Source organism: Callithrix jacchus, chromosome 5 (assembly GCF_049354715.1).
Source record: "Callithrix jacchus isolate 240 chromosome 5, calJac240_pri, whole genome shotgun sequence".
Lineage (NCBI taxonomy): Eukaryota > Metazoa > Chordata > Mammalia > Primates > Cebidae > Callithrix > Callithrix jacchus.
This window is the reverse complement of record NC_133506.1, coordinates 150,398,915-150,420,381: the sequence shown is the minus strand read 5'-3', so window position 1 is coordinate 150,420,381 and position 21,467 is coordinate 150,398,915. Positions and strand designations below refer to the sequence as shown.

The 21,467-nt window shown below is 43.8% G+C and overlaps 1 long non-coding RNA gene across 1 annotated transcript; it reads left to right on the top strand.

Moving 5' to 3' along the window:
• Positions 1-353: 353 nt before the first annotated feature.
• Positions 354-5,981, top strand: LOC144582773 (uncharacterized). Its single transcript, XR_013536190.1, has 2 exons — positions 354-520; positions 1,132-5,981. It is a non-coding gene; the product is annotated as an uncharacterized LOC144582773 (long non-coding RNA).
• The last annotated feature ends 15,486 nt before the right edge of the window (positions 5,982-21,467 follow it).

The following is a 21,467-nucleotide window of genomic DNA, read 5'->3' as shown; positions in this document are numbered from 1 at the left end:
GGTGTAGTTTTATTCAAAAATATAAATTAATTAAACTGGAATACAGAGAAGTGGAGCGATGTGGGAGTGCCTCCTGTTCCCGCAGGACTGCCAAGGGCCTCCCTCCCCAGCCCGGCAGAGTGGTGGCCCTGATAGGGGACTGGCCCTGTTGGGTGGTGCACTGAAGCGGAAAGCAATTACAAGGAAGAAATAGAGGCTCCCCTCAATGGTTCTGAACTCCCTCATGCCTGCCTCAAGCTTTGCATCACTCCTGTTTCCAAGGAAGTGCGCAGTACCAAGAGCTCGTCCCGGCCCTAGTTTAGCCCGTGACCTCTTGAAGACAGTATCCATGTTTTCCTTCATGTTTTGTTCAGATACCTACTATGTGACTGCAACTGTGCTGAGCACCCTGGGAATGCCAGTATCTACCACGTGGACATACAACATTCACCTGCTTGCTAAGCATTTAAGGAGGACCAGGCCCTGGGAATACAAGTAGGATGTAGTGGAGACCAGAGAAGCAGGTGCTGAATAAACATTGGTAGGTTGAGCCCTCTTAACTTGAATGTCTTCAGGCGACTTAGGCTCTAATGCGTTAGGACAGTATTGTCTGTGTGTGCAATACCTGCTGCTATTGTTTTGTAAAGGACGCCTGGAGACAATGGGTTTTCTCTGTGTGGTTTATATTGACTTCTTAAAACCTGGAACTAAGTATTTCATGTGTTATCCATTTAGCATGAATGCAAATAGTTCCATTTTGTTCCATTCGACCAAGGTTTGTGGTTCTGTGTCAATATTATTTTGATAGGAGGAAAAAGAAATGTAGGGATCCTTCCATTTCATTTCTTAGTACAGCTTTTGAAATCTACGGTTGACTGAATTCATTGCTCTAATCCTTGGGAAATTCTAAAGCTTACCTGCCTCGTTGAGAGTTCTAGATTATTTCCAGTTTCCAGAGCTGTTTCGCTTTCTTCCAAGAAGATATTCCTTGCATATGTGGGGAAGTAAACTTTTAACCGAACTGTATTTAATTAGACACAGAAGGGTAATCAGCAAGGACAAATACCTACTCCGTGTAGGTAAGCAACTCTTGGTGCTTAATCAATGTTTTCATGGAAATTCACTCTGGAACTTATAATTCATATGTTTCAGAACAAGGTGTGGAAAATTAAGCCCTGAAGACAACGGAGAACACTCAATGTTTAGGTAATAAACTTGCCCTGGTGTCCTTCCTTTCCACAGTAGACATAGATAAATGGCACATTACAAAGCTCCATAACTCACATTTTACAAAGAATTGCCTTTCATTTACTCGAGTCATATGATAGATGGACTTGCTTGGAGTTCTCTCTCCCGATCACTCGTTGAGAGAGTTTCCTAGAGCAATATACTCGTGAGGATACTGACAGATACGTGATAGGCACTGCTTGCCTATAACATCAACTGTAAAGGAACAATTCTAAGTAGAAAAAAAAAATCCCAAAACTCTAAGATTATGATATGAAAACAAGCAGGCCATGTTCTTGGGATTCACTCAACATAATCCCAGCCGTCACCTCCATGCTGGCCTCTGGAACTTGTTGGGGGCAGGGGAAGAAGCAAGGAGCAATCTTTTATTGGGGAAGGCGCTGCTGCAACCTGGTTAAAACAGGTAATTTTAAAGAGAATTTTCTAAATACTAAAGGAGAACATAAAGACATACGAAAACCATTGAGAGCCAAAATAATCTAACGAACAAGTTCTAGACAGATGGTTTCTGATCTTACAACTATACTTGAGGCCCAAAAGGCTGAACCCCATTCATTCATTCAAATGATGGGGAGTACTTCTAACTGATATGCCCTTTGCTAGGCTCTGGGGTAGATATTAAAGAGCATAAAACATGGCCCTGGGCCCAAGAATTCACAGTCGAGTTAGAGAGACAAAAAGGTTCATAACTAACTTTGCTACTTTGTGATAAATGCTATGTCATGCCTAGATGAGAACACTTTGGAACACACAGGGAAAAACAAAATCTCTCAGCGCCTTTGGAATCCGTAAGAAAAGCTGCTGTTGCGCGGGATCTTAAAGGAGAAATAGCAGGTCCCAGAGCTAAGAAAGGAGGACAGGCACCCCAGGCCCAGGCACAGCAAGAATGAGCAAATCAACAGCAGTGTAGCAGGTTGGGGGAGGGGTGACAAGGTGGAACACCAGCTCACTCTGCTCCCTCTCTCCTGTGACTTGGAAGGGGCCTCCTGGACACCCTGCTTCTGTACTAGCAAAACCCAGAGGGCATATTCCAACTCTTCCCACTCTCTGGGCCCTCTCACTCAGTGTCAGGCCTAAAGTGGATTAGCAGTTGACACATTTCAGGAGGACCGTTCTTCTTCTGCATAAAACGGCAGCTTTATGAATTATAAGTGGTCTTGAGGATTATTTTCCAAACCTAAAATTAGGTCTTAAGGTCTAACAGTGAAATAGAATGTCTAAAGCGGGGTCTCCAGGACTTAAGGTCATTATAGTATCAGACCTATGCTACAGTACTCTAACCATCTGCTAACCATCCCCACACCCGACAGTCAGTGGACACTGGGGTTACAGGAGAATGACTCATCACTTGCAACTTATGCTTTAGTCTTTTGGGAAGGAAGACAATCTGTATTCTCTGTGGAGAAAAGCGAGACAGGAAGAGAAGAGAGGGAGCAAAACTTGCATCACTCGGAGAGGACACGGGGCCACAGCCTACTGCAGGCGCTCAAGAAAAATACTTTGATGACGTACAGAGGTTTCTTTAATGCCCTTGAGGAGCTTGTCTCACATTGCTTCCAAAGCTATTCAAAAATGATAGGCAAGGCTGGGTGCAATGGCTCGTGCCTGTAATCCCAACACTTTGGGAGGCCGAGGCGGGTGGATCACTTGAGGTCAAGAGTTTGAGACCAGCCTGGTGAAAGTCCATCTCCACTAAAACTAAAAATTAGCCAGGCATGGTGGCGCACACTTGTAATCCCAGCTAATCAGGAGGTTGAGGCAGGAGAATCGCTCGAACTGGGGAAGTAGAGGTTTCAGCATGTTGAGATCACAAAGCAACAGAGTAAGACTCTGTCCAGAAAAAAAAAATTATAGGCCAACTTTCTGTCAAACCCAACTTTCAGCCAAAATTTTTATTCAAAGAGGCTTCACATAAGGGATTATCACAGCCTAACAATCCTGAACCACAATCCAGGAAATACAACAGGTTACCATCTCAGCAAACCCTCAAGGAAAGCCCAGAAATCTGAAGCCATTGACATTTGATTTTCTGTTCTTTTCTGAAGACACAGAGTAATATAAAGACTGTCTACAAGAATGAGCTATCCTAGAAACTTGTAATCAGAAATAGATTATCTACTTGGCTGTTTTGCTCTCCATTCTAGAATCACGTATCCTCCTGTTCTCAGTAAAGATTAGGAATCACTCATAGCAGGCATGACAGGAAGTGTCTGCGTTTGACTTTTACTAAGAACAGAAGGCGTGGGGCATGACTGTTCAGCAGCCTACACAAAATGTGTTGGTGTTTTTGGTGCTGTTGCTAATAAGTAGTTGTTCATTTTACAACAACTGCTTTCAGATGTAGGATCCTGCTTAATAAGCTCAACAAAAGTTGTGTGTATTTGTGACAAATGTATCATGGAGTAACGGCATGCTAAGGTTGGAGATAATGCATTTTCCTGGGGGAGATCACAGTCTAGTTCGGAGGGCCGAGACATACAAAAATAGCCATAAACCCACCCAGAACGTGGAAATCCCCAAAGAAGCATATGAGTGATAGCAGGGAGAAGGAAAGCACATTCATCAGCGGGGCTGCATGGGACCTCACCAAGACGGCACCGTTGCCAAGAGAGAAGGGGATAAGGCATTTCTAGCAGAGGGGACAGCCAAGAAATGCCATGGAAGACCAAGAGTTCAGAGACTGAGGAGCCCTTCAGTTTGGCCAGCAGAAGTAACACGGTGGGGAGGCTGGTTAGGGCCACACAGAGCAGGGGTTCGGGCACCATGCTAGGAGAATGGCCTTCCCTTGAGTGGGGCAATGAGCAGTGGAGAGATGGAAGGGTGTTTCAGCAGGTGATGACCAAAACCTCCACTACAAGGCTTAGCTCGTAAGGCCTACCTGGTGTCCTAACTCTGCAACCACATCAGAAAAATAATGAGTATTTCAATTGTGATGAGTTCACATGATGAACATTCTGTTCCTGTGAGTTGGCACTGATTTAATGACCGATTGGTGCTGTGAGAAGTTTAATTCAATGGTAATGTTGTGGATGGATTGGAGAGGGGAAGGAAAGAAAAACAACTGGCTGAAAAAAATTACAGTAAAGGAGAAAGGAATGAAAACTAACATGTACTGAACACATGCAGTAGCTAGGCACTGTGCCAGTTACTTTCAAATATACTGTTTCAGTTAACCCCACACCAAAAAAAGAAAAACCTATGACAGGACTGTTATTCCCACCTTACAAGATTAGTAAACTGAGTCTCAGGCAAGTCAAGCACCAACAGCCAGAAGTGCCTTTAATGGAAACCCTGTTATTTAACAGAGGTAGTAGCAACAGGAATAGAAGGGAAGGGATTGCTGTGAGGGCACAACAGAAGTCAGATCAATTGTACTTGCAAGTGAGTCGATGCTGGCTGGGGCAAAGAGGCCACAGAGGAGACACATGAGACAATTAACTAAAACTGAGATCTGCCAGAGGAGTGAGTTTGTGGAGAAAAAGGAAAGATTATCATTCGTGTAAGCAAAAGCAATGACCTCACAATATGAATAGATGCATAGTAATAGCTAACATTTACTGAAACGCTTGTTCTATCCCATGCACTATACTAAGTGCTATACATACTTTATTTCAGGTTGAATAATATTTAATTTTCCAAACAGCTTTATGACAGTCATTCTTACTTTAGGGTGGTTAACTAGGTTGCCTAAGGAGAGATTCTCTTAGGCATCCGTGACACTCAGGGTGTCCAGGTTTGCAAGGTCGAAAGTACTTTTACAGCAGTACTGACACATTACTTGCCTTTACTGCGTGTGCATTTCCACCAATGGTGCAAAAGCAATCATGGATCAAAGTGCTGCCTACTGCCATACGGTAGGGCAGCAGACTGGGCTTGCAGTGGGAAGAAGAAACAAAGTAAGCCAAGTTCACTTACGAACTCCTTGATGAAGCAGTAAAAATTACTGAGTTTATTAAATTATACCCTTGAGTACACATCTTTGTAACATTTTGTGTAATAAGTTGAGGGGTAAGCATAAAAGCACGTCTAATATTAAAGCATGATGTCTGAAGAAAAAGTGCCTGTGAGATTGCTTGAGTTACAAGCTGAACTAGCTGCATTTTTCATGTAACGCCATGTTTAATTGATTAAAAAATGGATAAACCTATTGAGGTTATTCAGGTTTAGAGGCTCGGCATTTTCTTAAAAATAAAAGGAGCCTGTCACTTTAAGGAAAACAACTGATATGATTTGTTTACAGTAATACTAATCAACCTTCCAGGTGAAATTAGGATTTTGGAAAACTTGCATATGCTGCCAGGAGTTTAACAGCTTCCCCATCCTCAAAGACTTTTTAATGAGATCAATGGTGGTGTTCAGAGATGTGATTTAAAAATATTGTGTAACAAAATGTCTCAACCCTTGGAAGATCTGCATACTTTGATGAAACAGTATTTTCCAAATGACTCTTTTTCGACTCCATATCTGTGTGAGGCTGCATTTTCTTCCTTTACTTTATCCAAAATAAATAAAATGAAGAAACAAGAGAATCTACCTGTCTTCTGTTAAGCCAGACATGACGGGGATCTGCAAAAATGTAAAACGATGATACTCTTCGCATGAATTTTTTTGTTTGGGAAATATATTTTTCATAAAAACATAACATTAACTAAGATGTGATAGGCTTATTGTTCATTTAAAATGAATTAATGCATATGTTTAAATTTGTTTTAATTGTAATACAGTAAATATTCACAAATATAACCCACATTAACGAATGCTCTTTGGAGTCCTCAGTGATTTTTCAGAATGTAGAGGGGTTCTGACACCACAAAGTTTGAAAACTGCTAGCTTAGGACACATAATTTGTATATCATGGAAGCCATTACTAAAATCCTGATCAACCTGACTCCAAAACCCTTTCTCTTACCCACTGCACTTGGTCACTCCCTGTTCAGTTTTAGGTCTCCTGTATTTGAGGTGCCAGATTTCCAAGAAGCCAACTCGGGCTCAAAGTCACCTTTTACCCTCAATCATTAGAAATTTAAAATAATAAGTATCAGATGGGCAAGGTTATGCCATGGTAATGAACAATCAACATTTTCAGTGGCTTTAACTTAACAAGGGCTTTCTTAGTCATGCCAAGTCATGCCAAGCCTGCTGCAGTGTGGGCAACCCTCCAGCCTAGCTGTTCCCCATTGTTAGAGCTCTAGGCTGGCCATATCTCAACTCAAGTCCTCTACAATCCTTCCCAGGGAGGGGTGTGCTGGAGAGCCAAGCACCAGCAATCCAGTGCTCCCAGTGAAAGTGTCACAGGTTGTTTCTGCTCATGTTTTATTGAAGGGGGAGAAGGTCCCAGAATTGAGGAGAGCTTTGTATTGGTGGTGGTTACTGGTTGAAGGTGTCCAGGTTCTTGATGTTTTGACAAAGAATTGGGCAAAACGCACAAAGCAAGGAAAGAATGATGCAACAAAAGCAGAGATTTATTGAAAAGGAAAGTACACTCCACAGAGTGGGAGTGGCCTGGGCATAGGGGCTCAAGAGCCTGGTTCCAGAATTTTCTGGGGTTTAGATACCCTCTAAAGATTCCCAATGACCACTTAGTGTACACCCCATGCAAATGAAGTAGTGGTTGGCAATCATAGGGTTAAGTGAAATTACAAAAGTTCTACTGTATGCAAATGTCTGATTGGTTGTGGAAAGCAACCAATTGGAGGCTAAAGTGAAGGTACAAAGTTACACTTCCATGCAAATGAAGACTTAACTGGCAGTCAGTCTGATTGGTTGAGGAAAGCAACTAATCAGGGGCTGAAGTGAAGTTACAAAGTTACACTCTTATGGAAACTCTGATTGGTTGTGGAAAGCAACCAATCATTGATACTTTCAATTTTCCATCTGCCACACAGAAAAGGGAGTGGAGGTTTGCAAAAGGAGTAGCCTCGGGTCCTTTTATTACTTAGGTGTGGAAAGTGGGGGTTTTCCTTTTGATTTAGTTCTAGGAAGTCAGCATGAATCGGCCTTAGGTTCCCTGCCTCCAGACCCTATTCTCATGTTTTGGTGGCACTGCACTGCCAAAATCCTGCCCTTGCTCTAGACTTCCTAACGAAAACACCTCATCTTCTGCTTGAAAAGGTGCTGTGCTAGATGCTAGGGAATGGAACAAGGCTGCGAATCCAGCTTCTGCCCTTCAGGCACTCACAACATCTCTGAAAAGATAAAACCACAAATAATGTCATCTTCCTTCTGTACAGCTCTTTACCACTTACCAAGTGACCACACAAATAATTACTGAACAAGGCAGTTACAGGAAAGGTCCAGATGAACTGAAGAGTTCAGAGTGTGCTTGGTGAAGGAAGACTCTGGTGGGGATGACTGAGGATGGTTTCAGGGAGAAGGTGGGATTTGATAGAGGTCATGAAATGAGGGAAGACTCCAAACTAGTAGAAATAGAAAAGGGGGAAAATGAAGAAGGCATCAAGTCAGTGAAGCAAGTGATATTTGCAGGACAGCAGTTAGACCAGTGTGGCCACCGTTCGTCACGTCAGGACAGGGCAGCAGGTAGACCAGTGTGGCCACCGTTCGTCACGTCAGGACAGGGCAGCAGGTAGACCAGTGTGGCCACCGTTCGTCACGTCAGGACAGGGCAGCAGGTAGACCAGTGTGACCACAGTTCGTCATGTCAGGACAGGGCAGCAGGTAGACCATTGTGGCCACAGTTCATCATGTCAGGATCAGTATTGCTGGCACACAAAGGTGGGGTGAGAAGGCAGGAAAGCTATCTGGAGAGGCCAGTAGCAAGCTCAGCAGTGGGGCACTGGCCTTGGAAAGTGCCCAAGTCCCAGCAAGGAAGAGAGGAATGCAGCTAACCAGATCCACTGGAAAGGAGCCCACAGGGCCCTGAAGACTTCTATTCATCTACAAGCGGAATGGTAGGCATAGAGATACATACATCATTTATTTTAATTGAAGAAGCTATAACCAAAACATGCTTTATGTCTTTTTTCCCTAAAAAATGTATTTTCTTCATGAGTTCCCAACCACAATAACAATAAAATAGCTGTGGCATAATCATCTCACACAAATGAAGATATAATTTTCAGAAATAGCCTTTTACTAGCATGAAGTCAAACGGATGTTGAAATTATCTTGCTTAAATTAAATTGTCATGTTCTTTGGCTCTCCAGAGTAGGCAAGCCGTTTCCGTTTCCCTGCTGTGTACATCGACACCTGCTTTAGGAGAGACACGAGGTAAAAGAGAAGAAAGCAGGGAACCCCAGATTTTGAGATGCATGTGATATGTGTGCTCAGGGAAGCTGCCACAATTCACTGAAGGACCTTGGGACACCAACTGACAGCAGGGAGAAACTAAAGCAGGGCAGTGGCAATAGAAGAGAAGATACTGCCTCCCAGCACACTGGGGTTACAGGCGTGAGTCACCATGCCCGGCTGCAGTGTTTTCCTTCTAACTAGTATGCCCACCCCCTGACAATTATTTTGCCTGAAGAAATCACAGGGCTTCCTGTAAGAGTCAGGTGGAATACTGCTTATTCAGGAAAATCATCCTGAGTCCTCTGCACCTCAGATCAAATGAGAGTGTCCCTGTTTCCGTTCACTTTTATCAGAGTTCCCTGCACAGGTGGCTGTGCACCATATCTGTAGCATATCTGCCTGTATCTAGTTATGAATTGTACATGTGTCACTACCACACATAGTACCGATCATGTATATCTAACACACACAAAGATAGAACAAATTAAATGATGAGATAAAAAGCATTAAGGCATGTTTTTATATTTTTTCTTCCCATCTCTCTTATCTTCCCATATCTCAATAGATTGTCTTGTCTCCACTGCCAACCCCAATCCAGGGTGCACACACTTCGTCCATATTTCTATCACATTCATGGTATCAATCACATTCTATGACAATTCTGTTGTGATACCCTGTCCAGTTGTCATTGCATCTGCACAGTGCCTGACACAAAGAAGGTCAGGTACTTATAGTGCTGAAATACCTGCCGAATTAACTTATATAACATTCAAAATAGGTTGTGGTTTTTGGGGATTTTTGTTTGTTTGTTTGTTTGTTTGAGATGGAGTCTCACTCTGTTGCCCAGGCTGGAGTGCGAAGGCGCAATCTCAGCTCACTAACCTCTGCCTCCCGGGTTCAAGTGATTCTCCAGCCTCAGCCTCCCGAGTAGCTGGGATTACAGATATGCACCACCACGCCCGGCTAAATTTTATATTTTTAATAAAACTGGGGTTTCACCATGTTGGCCAGGATGGTTTTAAACTCCTGACCTCAAGTGATCCACCCGCCTTGGCTTCCCAAAGTGCTAGGATGAGAGACGTGAGCCACCTTGCCCGGCCCTTAGAAATCGTTTTTTAAAATAAATAGTTTTGAGTTCCTGTCATTTTCTTAGTAATGACAGATTGCCGAAGTTGGTATTTTGACTGGCTCATCTGAATAACTGCAGTTTAAAAGTCAAGTCAGTTTTTTCCCTTCATTTAAACAGTCCCGACATGTGTGCTCAGTTAGGTTTCCCCTTTAGTCAGTCATGGATTGATGCCTTAGAGCACAAATGAATGACAGTCCAATCCGTAGTCTAGGGCTATTTTAAAAATCCAGACATGGGTTTGTTTATTAAATGAAGTGTCTGCATATTACCATCTCAGAGAGGACTTGGTCATTAATTTGCAAATGTGAAAGTCTTTCCCCAAACAAGCCAAAAACCCAGTTATTCATGCAGGCCTTGAATCAGAGAGAGAGAGAGAGAGAGAGAGAGAGAGAGACAGAAAGAGAGAGAGAGAGAAAAAAAAAACCAATAGGAATATACTTTAAACAGTTACAATTCCTATTTCTGAAAATTTTATTCAGTCTGGGCATTCAAGGCTCAGCGCTTTTTCTCATGAGAATTATCTGACTGTGAAGTACTTGTAGAAAATACCGTCGTTTAAAAATACTGTTATATTGTGGTCCTCCACAACTTTCTGCTCGGTTGTTTAAGTTGTATTGCTGATCACAGAGCTACTTAGGCAACGATGTATTAATGTGCTGATAATTAGGTGTATGAGTCCAAATGGGACAGCCATATTCACTTGCTCACCACGTGACTGCGTGATGGAGAGGCGGCTGGGTGGCTGTGTCTTGACTCTGCTGTGTTCTGTGACTTCATTTCTCAGGATCCCTCAATTAATCCCCAAAACATAGCCTCTTTTTTTAAACTTAAAAAAAAGAAAGAGTAATTTCAAATAGGTCTCTAAAGGGTCTTAACCGAGCACTTACTCTTTATTTTGTTCCCTGTTTGCTTCTCCCTTAGGGCAGCATTAAATTTCTGCTAAGGGCTACTTGGTAACAATAATACGGGTGAATGTCCACGCTATCTGTTTGGAATGCCGCTTTTGTTTGGGAAACCGATGGCTAAGGACATTGGCTGTAGACTGTGTATAGTTAAAGGAGTCCAGGTTTGCACTGGGGTTTGGGGCAATCAGATGACTCATTCAACCTTCCCTCTGGGGATTTATTCCTAAAAGTCACACAGCCAAGGAACAGTAGCCAAATACTGCTTGATCAATAACTAGAAAGGCCCCATTGCCAGATGAATAGTTAAGCTGAATAAATATGGTGGAGGGCAGGAGGCTTGAGTGAAGTCTCTTGCTCTTTATTCCTTCCCTTCCAAATCTTGCACGGCTGTGTCTGAACACATCGCGAGTCCACCTACCAGGCAGTCGATACACAGGAATGATGCAGTGCCTCGGAGCAAGGCTCTGTGGAGGCCGGAAGTCAAACCTGACATGTCACCTGCTAGTCCTGATCTTTAGGACAAGTAGCGGAGCACAGGCCCAGAAAGGTCTTAAACCTAACCAATCAGGCCAGCAGGCCCCCGTTCTGTGAGAATGTTCATCACAGGGTATTCAGTTCTGATTTACTTGGGTTTCCTAAATTTTGTGGCTTTGAGGTTGTGTTATATTATCAGGTTGTTGTGACAAATGACCCCCATACTTCCAGAGGCTTATATAATAAGAATGTGTTTCTCTCTTACCCTACATCACCATCAAGGGCCAGGTGCAGTTCTTCTCATGTCACCTTGACTCTAGGACCCAGAATGATGGAACAGCCTCTTCCTGAGACTTTAAAAGTTGCTATGGGGAGGGGGAAAACACAGCCAATCACACATCATTTTTGCTCTCATTTCATTGGCCAAAGTAAGTTGCATGACTACATGTGAATTCAGAAGCAAGAGGGTGTTACACCCTTTCATAGAAAAGGTCACCACAAGCACAGCACTGTACATGAATAAACAGCTGTTGCATTCTTATCTTTTGTGTTGACTCCAAGAACTTCAGAAAGCGAGACACAAAAGAGACCTGGAAATGAAGAAATTCAACTATGGAAGTGTTTTGGGCTAGGTTATGCTTCCTTGTCAAGTAAATCTTTGAAAAAGAGGCTTATTTTTTGCTCACAGGACACATTCATCTCAGGCAGTCAGGACCTTAGCTTCTCAGAGACACAGCCTTCACCATCTGCAACATGGTTGACCCAAGGCAGGTAAAGAGAACATAATAAATTGCACACTGTCTTAAAGACTTTCACCAAGAGGTAACAGAGGACGTTGCTAGTCACATTCTGTTGACCACAGGACATTACATAGCCATGCGCAAATTTAAAGGGGAAGTGCTCCCCCACCATGTGCCTGGAAAGAGAACAAAAGTATAAGTGAATGGAAGGAGGTATATATGGATACGTTTTGAGACAGGATCTGGCTCTGTCACCCAGGCTGGAGTGCAGTGGTGTAATCTCAGCTTACTGCAGCCTAAACTCCCCAGCCTCAAGCAAACCTCCCTCCTCACCCCCGCCTCCCCACCACAAAATGACTAGGACTACAGGCGTGTGCCACCATGCCTGGCTAACTTTTGTTTTTTTTTTTTTTTTTGGTAGAGACTGGGGGTTTTGCCATATTGCCCTGGCTGGTCTGGAACTCCTGAGTTCAAATGATCCACCAGCCTCGGCCTCCCAAACTGCTGGGATTATGGGCATGAGCCACCGTGCCTGGGCTTGAAGGAGTTACATCAATTGAAGTGGCAGATATTCTTGATTCATGCTGAGCCACTGAATCAAGAATCTAGACTACCAGGCACCTGAGACTCTCTGGCCAGACTGCCTAGAATAGAGGAAAATGGAAAAATGCATCATTTGTATGTCTCTTCCACTTTAATTTTTCTGTGAGAAAAAATAGGAGTCCATAAAGTTAAAATGTATGTGACACAAAGTTTGAGTTATTTTATATACCAGCATTTTATTACTTGGGCTGGGTTCATATCAATGCTGTCTGTATAAACCTGCCAGGAAAACTTAGTCGGGCATCGAAATGGTTTATTGATGACCTCTCAGCCTATTTCGGAGTGGGACCCCGAGTATGACAATGAATGCCTTGTTTTGATCCACCTTAGAGGCCTCTGGAGCCACATCTAAGAGACATTTATAAAGCCCTCAAGGGGCTCAAATGCCCACCTTACTGATTTGGGAGGGTGGAAGCAGCACAGAAAGGATGGGGAGGGCAATTCTGTGAAGGGGCAGGGCTGACTTCTCTAGCAGGCATGGCAGGCACAGTGTCTAGGGTTCGTAATACTTTTAGGGACTCCTGACAATATGTTCTTTTAAAATCAGAAGAAAGGCCAGGTGCGGTGGCCCACATCTGTAATCCCAGCACTTTGGGAGGCCGAGGTGGGTGGATCACCTGAGATTGAAAGTTCGAGAGCAGCCTGAACAACACGGAGAAACCCCGTCTCTACTAAAAATACAAAATTAGCCAGGTGTGGTGGCACATACCTGTAATACCAGCTGCTTGGGAGGCTGAGGCAGGAGAATCACTTGAATCCAGGAAGCAGAGATTGCTGTGAGCCAACATCGCACCGGTGCACTCCAGCGTGGACGAGTGAAACTTTGTCTCCAAAAAAAAAAAAAGGTAAAATAAAAACAACTCATATTGAAGAAAAAAAATTTTTTTTGAGATAGAGTGTCACTCTGTCACCCAGGCTGGAGTACAATGGCCTGATCTTGGCTCACTACAACCTCTGCTGCCTGGCCTTTTGTATTTTTAGCAGAGGCAGGGTTTCATCATGTTGGCCAGACTGGTCTTGAATTCCTGACCTCAGGTGATCCACCCACCTTAGCCTCCCAAAGTGCTGGGATTACAGGCGTGAACCACTGCGCCCAGCCGAAAATTTTTAAATATATTGGTATAGATATCTATTTACCAACCCAATAGTAAACATACTTATATGTATTTTTTTTTTCAATGGAGGAAAGGGTTCATGAAAATTATAATGTGGCCCTAGAATGGGCACCCGGAATTCTCTAACCTTTCCTCTGGAGAGCAACAGAAAGTTGGTGGGACTCTGCTTGATCATCCAATGCACTGAGGTTAACAAGCTGTTAATAGGAGAAACCTGGCTGGGTAACAAGAGCGAAACTCCATCTCAAAAAAAAAAAAAAAAAAAAAAAAAAAAAAAGAAACGAGTAGGAAAAACCTTAGACAAGTTAAATTTAACTAAATTTCCTTTAGCAAAGAACAATTCTCCAATCGGATAGCCTTCAGAGCCAGACAGGTTCTAAGAATGCTGGCCTGCAACGTGGGCGGGCAGCATTTAGGACAGAGGCGGAGAGGCTGTTAATTGGCTACAGCTGGCCTTTCACCTTATTTGAGTCCGTTTGCCACCTGCGATTGGCTGAAGTTCAGCTGCTGTGACTTGCTGAGCCTCAGCGATTCTTTACAAGAGTATACTCTTAAATTAGGCTTTCAGTTAGATTAAGTACTAAACTAGGTTGCAGTTCGTTATGTAAGGCATTCTCATGTAGCAGATTTAGTTGTTGACATCTCAAATTTAGTTGTTTTACAAAGCCAAGAACAGATATGAGGAAATTGTGGACTCCAAGGAAAAATAGGGCTTCCTCCCCTCCCCTCTCCCCAAAGGACACCATATGGAAGAGTGCTGCTAAGAAAGGTCAAGGTCAACATGATAATGGGGTATAGGGGGTGGAGCCTCCAGAGCGGTGGAGCGTGATGAGGATGAATGGCAGCTCTAAGCCCTCCGAGGTCTCTCAGATTCTTTTATTCCAGTGTGGCTGTCATAGGTATGACCAGAGCTGTTCCCAATAGGGTTCTTCTATCTTCCTGCAGGGAGCAGGGTCGAGAGTCAGCAAGTTGTATCCTAGGCCTTAGGAGAAGCTATTTTTTAATGCATTGCTCACCCTTGGAGTGCTTTTGCCTTTAGCCTCACCATTATCTGTCATCCAGACCATTGAAGAGCACCTTTCCTGAGGACCCCATGTCCACCCAGCCCCCTATAGTGTGAAGCTGTACTATAGTACCATATGGTAAGCAGCCAAGTTGGGGATTTAAACACTTGAAATGTGATGATTCTGAATTGAGATGTGCTGTAAAAGTAGCATGCACACCAGATTCCAAAGATTTTGTATATTAAAAAAATATATAGGTTGGGCGTGGTAACTCACGCCTGTAATCCCAGCACTTTGGGAGGCTGAGGTAGGTGGATCACCTGAGGTCAGGAATTCGAGACCAGCCTGGGCATCATGATGAAAACCCATCTCTACTAAAAATACAAAATTTAGCAGGGCATGGTGGTGGGCATGTGTAGTCCCAATTACTCAAGAGAGTGAGACAGGGGAATTGCTTGAACCCAGGAGGCAGAGGTAGCATTGAGCTGAGATTGTTGCACTGCACTGTAGCCTGGATGACAGAGCAATACTCCATCTAAAAAAAATATATAATCTCAATAATAATTTTATATTATTATAATATATTATTATATTTTAATATATTATAATACATATATAATACATAAAAATTATATTAATTTATATTGATTACATAAACTGTTAATTTAGATGTATTATGTTAAGTCAAATGTATAACAATTATTTTCATTCATTTCTTTTTACTTCTTCATGTGGCTACTAGGAACTATTAAAATGACACATACGACTTGCACTTGTGGCTTACGTTATATTTCTGTTGGGCAGCACTGCTCTAGACTTCATGCAGTCCAGAGTGAGCCTTGGAGAATCACGAATATCACATTGTTCCTCTGCTGAAAACTTTCCAATGGCTTTGCATTTTGCTCAGAGGCAAATAAAAGATCTTACTGTGTCTTGGGCCAGGTGTGGTGGCCCATACCTGTAATCCCAGCACTTTGGGAGGCTGAGAGGTAGGCAAACCATGAGGTCAGCAGTTTGAGACCATCCTGGCCAACATGGTGAAATGCCATCTCTAGTAAAAATACAAAAAGGCTGAGGCAGGAGAATCACTTGAACCCGGAAGGCAGAGGTTGCAGTGAGTCGAGATCGCGCCACTGCACTCCAGCCTGGCAACAGAGTGAGACTCTATCTCCAAAAAAAAAAAAGACCTTACTGTGTCTTACAAGGCCTTAAATGGTCTTAGATGACCTCACTTACCCTCTCTGACCCCCTCTTTTATCACACTTGCCTTTGCCTCTCCATTTAGGGCACACAGGCCTCCTTGCTACTCCAAGAACATGCCAACCAGGCCTCTACCCAGGGCTTCTGCATGTGTTTCCCTTCTGCTTAGAAGGGAAACCTTTCCTTAGGTGATCTGCACATTACTCCCTCACTCTTTCCAGGCTTCTGCTCATTGGTTACCACCTCCTTTAAATGAGAAGTGCACACACACACGCACACACACTATTATTCCCTGGACCACCTGCCGCCTTACTCTGCTTTAGTTCTTCATGGTGCTTACCACAAGCTGTTTTTATGTTTTGGTTTGTTTTGTTGTCCATTCCCCTCTAAGAACATTAGTGTCTTAGTCAATTTGTGTTGTTACAGAGGAATACCTGAGGCTGGGTAATTTATAAAGAAAAGAGGTTTATTTGGCTTACGGACCTGAAGGCTGTACAAGAAGCATGGTGCTAGCATCTGTCCCTGATAAGGGCCTCAGGAGGCTTCCAGCCATGGCAGAAGGGGAAGGGGAGTCAGCATCATTTGTAGAGAGGAAAGAAGCAAGAGAGGGGAGGGCTACCACATTCTTTATTTAACAATCAACTCTCTTGGAGACCTCATCATTACCTCTGAGATGGCAGCAAGCCCTTCACGAAGGGCCACCCCATGACCCAGTCACCTCCCTCCAGGCCCCACCTCCAACACTGGGATCAAATCTCAACATGAGATTTGGAGGGGACACATCTCCAAACTCTTATCAATCAGTAAGCTTCATAAAGGCAGAGGTTTTGTCTGCTATTTACTGCAAAACACTCAGTGCTTAGAACAGCGCCTGGCACTTAGCAGACACTCAGCGAATGCTTGTTGAAGAAATGAATACCAGAGTGTGGTACATGTGTGGATCCAGCGGGAGAAGCCCAGGAGGCCCCTCCGGTCTGCTGCTAGCCCCCCGCCACCACACCAGATTTTTCTACATTGGAGTTCGAGGCAAAAACCTCCCAGAAGTAGAGTTCCTTTGCCTAACCTTGTTTTCTGTAGAAACTTGAGGAGATAGCTGTGGCAGGACAGGACCTGGAGGCGTGTGGCACCTTCCAAATACCATCAACCCCAACACGGCTCACAAAAAACCTGCCCCCACTTTTCTCTTTGCAGCACAACTAAAACAAAATACAGTCTTTAAAAAGTCTTAGGTAAAAGAAAAGGAAAGCTTAGAAATGCAAATAGCATAAAACCAATTACTGCTGGGCTTGAGCCATGCTCCTAGAGTAACCAGAGTCAACTCACAGACGGATTACATCTCCAAGAGTGAGGCCTGGGTTCCTCTGGGTTCAGCTTTCATCTGCCTCCAGGTCACACCGGCTCTGGGTATTATCTCATTTTCCACTGCCCAGTGTACTCCTGAACACTGTCCTCAATTCAAGGAGAAATGAAATGCCAACTTTTCTTATTACAAACCCTTTCCAGAGACCTCTAGTTCACAGTTGATAGTCAAACACACTCTAAATGCAGTTAATCCTCATTTCGCCCAGCCAGTCACCTTCTCTGCCCCCAACTGGCCTCCAGATTCATCTCTGTGGGATGCTCACCCTCTGCTGGTCTCAGCACAGCCCTCTGGCAGTATTTAGCAGCTTGGTCTCAATTACCAGGGAGATTGAGCAACTGAAGGGTGAAGGCCCCAGAGGGTGCCAGAGCCTCTTAGGGCAGGACTTACCACCTAAGGCAGCTTTCAGACCCCTCCAAGGCCCCTTTCCCAGAGGCAGGTTAGTGATTTGCTTGTATGAGATCAGACATGAGGACTGTCCCACCTAGAATCCTGAAGCCTCACCTTGACCTGTACCCACAAATTGCCCAGCACCAGACACTAACTTGTGCTTCTAATAGAACAAAAATTGTGCCCTATTCTCCGGGGCTTACTTGTCAGAGACTTTGTGGCTTAGGCTCTGCTGAAGAAAGGGAGGAAATAATTTAAAGCACTTTGTTCTGTTTTTTCACATTGCTTGCGTCCCCACGCACCACCTCTGGCCTCCCAGTCTGCTGAGGCCAATGCCCCTTCCCCTTCAGTTTTCCTTCCCATTTGATCAAGCAGGGCTTTGGTCATTAATACCTGGCTCTACCATTTACTGGTTATCCCTAGAGAAGTTATTTAATCCAACTGAGTCTTACTTTCATTTGCAGGATGGGAATGATGATAGAAGGTACTGATCTAAGAAGAACCTTGGGAGATGACATAAGACGTGCATGATGCCCAGCACTGTGCCGAGGTGCTCAGTAAATGAAAACCCCTTCTCCCCTCAGCTGTCATGGCTTTATTTATTTATTTATTTTTGCCTGTGTGGCATGTCTGTGAGGCACCATCCCTGCCCATTCTGCAGTATTGCTGGGACCTGGTGGTTTGCGTCTCCATCATCCTCACCACCAGGTTGGGCAGGTAACTCTGCACGGTGACTTCTGCCAGAGGTACCAGGTCCCACTCACTGGCTCTTTTCTTCCATTCTTTTTTTTTTTCCTTTTTCTTTTTCTGTTTTTGAGATGGAATCTCCCTGTGTTGCCCAGGCTGGAGGGCAGTGGTGCGATCTCGGCTCACTGCAACCTGTGCCTCCTGGGTTCAAGTGATTCTCCTGCATCAGCCTCCCTAGTAGCTGGGACTACAGGCATGCACCACCATGCCCAGCTAATTTTTGTGTTTTTAGTAGAGATGGGGTTTCACCATGTTGGCCAGGCTGGTCTTGAACTCCTGACATCAGGTGATGTGCCCACCTTGGCCTCCCAAAGTGCTGGATTACAGGTGTGAGCCACCATGCCTGGCCTCTTCCTGATTTTCTTACAGTAAGAATTATGTTACCCTGGGGCTGCAAGGTCTGCCTTTGCCCCTGCATGAGGAAGGCCCAGCTAAGAAGGGAAGCAACACAAAGCAGAGGTTCGCTGAGAGATGGGCAGAGAGAGACAGAGCAAGTCCTGAGGATGTCACTTAAGCTCCTGGATATGGCTGAGCCCAAACCAGATGCCCCCCAAAATTCCAAATTATGTGGATCAGCAAATTCCCATTTTTGTTTTGTTTTCTGAGTTGGTTGATTTTTGTGTTGCCTGCAACTGCAAAAGTCCAAACTAATATACTGTCTTTCCCTGCCCTGGCTCGTAAGTTTGACAGCTTGTATAAGATTTTCATGAGTCTCTGGCTCCCCTGGGTGGCAAAGAGAATAAATTCACATTTCTAGGAGTCCTAGTCTCTGCATTAGCATGCTCCTTTCTACAATTTATTTATGCTTTGTCTTCTGTAGTGTGAAACGTACTTGGGTGTAATCTTAGCCTACAAATGTTGTGGCAGAAATTTCTTTTTCATGGTTATTCTGCTTTTCTAGCTGTGGTGGTTCTGGGTCTGCAGTCGATCAAATCTCATCCCTGGTCCTGCTTGGGGTGTCCATTGGGTTTGAGTCAGTGGTACAGTGAGTGGCCCAAGTTGGGGACAGTGGGTCACTTTCTTCCAGGAGCAGTCAGGGACACAAAGCACCATCTCAGTATTATTAGAAGGTTGCGCCAACCAGCTAGAGGAACCAGCCTAAATGCCAACATGCTTTTAAAAGTCCTAGACAGAGGAATTAGGCTCATCCAGATTATTCTGTCTGAGGAAGAAGTGACTAGTTAGGAAAAAATTACAAGTCAATAGGCGTTTTCATTATGTAATTTGTAAGAACATATTTAAGAACATGAAGGTGTGGCCATATTGTTTTTATTTTGTCATGATTAAATTCCTGGGGACCTGTTGGTACTGTAGAAAGGTCCTTGGAACACTTAACCATCTTTTAGTACTCAGAGACAATCTGGAAACACATCTTTAGTATGTGCCTCTCTGAGCTGGGCTCACCTTTTTCATCATTGTTCTTTCTTTAATTTGACCCATCAGAATTTCTAACCTGCTCTGCACAGGTGGTGTTTGTTTCCTCCTCATTTACATACTTGGCAGAGAAACGGGGTCCTCCTCCTCCATCCTACTCACTTCAGCTCCAGTGTCACCCACCTTATTTCTCTTTCCCACACCCTTGGCCCAGGTGAGCTACATGGACTGTGTCCAACAATTTTCTGGGCACAGAGCTGTCATTACGACGATTCCATTAGCTAATCATGTTTATAGGTATGTCCTCAACCAGACTGAGAAGCTTGAGGCACAGTTTTAAACTCTTTCTTTCTTAAAGCCATGTGTCTCCTGGCTCAGGGTATGGCCCATAGCAGGCACTCAAAGTTTGTTGAATTAATATGTTCATTTGAAGTACGGGGTCAATAAAAGGAAGCATCTGTTGAGGAACTACTGTCTAGATGCCTTAGAGAACTGTGGTGAGAATTTAACAAGAGCACATAAATGAATGGCTGGAAGATGTACGTAGCACAAAGTTGACATGGTTGTTGAATGAATAATGGCACATCAATGTTTTGAATATGAAAATGATGAAGCTCAGAGAGCTTAAGCTTTTCCCCAGAGTCACACAGTTAAAGTGAGAGAGGTGAGATTTGAACACAGCCCTCTCTGGCCCTTAAGCCCTTGGCTTCCCCTACAGCTCCTTGTCATCTCCTGCATGATACATCTGCAGGTCTCTTGCCCCAGCAGGCAGGCAAACAGTGGCCCTTGAATCAACTGTAACACTTTCACATGATGGCTTTTCATGGGAGGAATTCTACAAATATTTGTTGCATGAATGGATGAATGAATAGACTTGGGAAATTTCCAATGCTGAGCAAAGGTGCGTGGACTAGTCCATTTAGTGCACAATACTATAATATCCCTTTAGAACATGGACCAACATCACTATAGCAATTCACTGAGCAGAAATATGATGTGTTATAAAATAATACTGGAGACAGAGCCAAAAGAACAATGTCATAAAAATAAAGGTAAGGAAAAGAAAGTTAACCTTTCCAGGACAGTGATAGATTTTAAATCTGTGGTATTTGGAATATTCTCATAAATTTTTCACAGTGGAATGGAGGTGTTTTGACCTCCCCTCTAAAATCTGATTCTCTGATTTAGAATCATCTCCAAAGATATTCACATTCACACAGATACATGTAGTTTTTTTGAAATTTGTGGACTACCTATTATGTAAGCAGTCATGCAATGTGAACAGCACAATATGAAAGATGAGACTAAGAAAACAGTTTTGTTGTTCTTCCTCATAATCCTGGGAGAGGGTTACAAAGGGAATGGAGTGACTTGGAAGTGTCTTAGGTAATCAAGCATTAGTAATCAAAGCAATAACAACCATTGCTCTCATCTATTCTGTGCCCTTTTTATGGTGGACATCTGACTTAGGTGGTATTATTTTATTAATTTGTCCCCACAATACCACGATGAAGTAGAGGGATTTCTTTTTCTTTCTTTCTTTTTTTTTTGAGATGGAAACTCCATCTTACTCTTGTTGCCCAGGCTGGAGTGCAGTGGTGTGATCTTGGCTCACTGCAACCTCCACCTCCCAAGTTCAAGTGATTCTCCTGCCTCAGCCTCTCCAGTAGCTGGGATTACAGGTGCCTGCCACCACGCCTGTTTAATTTTTGTTGTTGTTGCTGTTGTTGTTTGAGATGAAGTTTTGCTCTTGTTGCCCAGGCTGGAGTGCAATAGCCCAATCTTGGCTCACTGCAACCTCTGCCTCCTGGATTCAAGTGATTCTCTTGCCTCAGCCTCCTGAGTGGCTAGGATTAGAGGCATGCGCCACCATCCTCAGCTAATTTTGTATTTTCTCCATGTTGGTCAGGCTGGTCTCGAACTCCTGCCCTCAGGTGATCCTCCTGCCTCA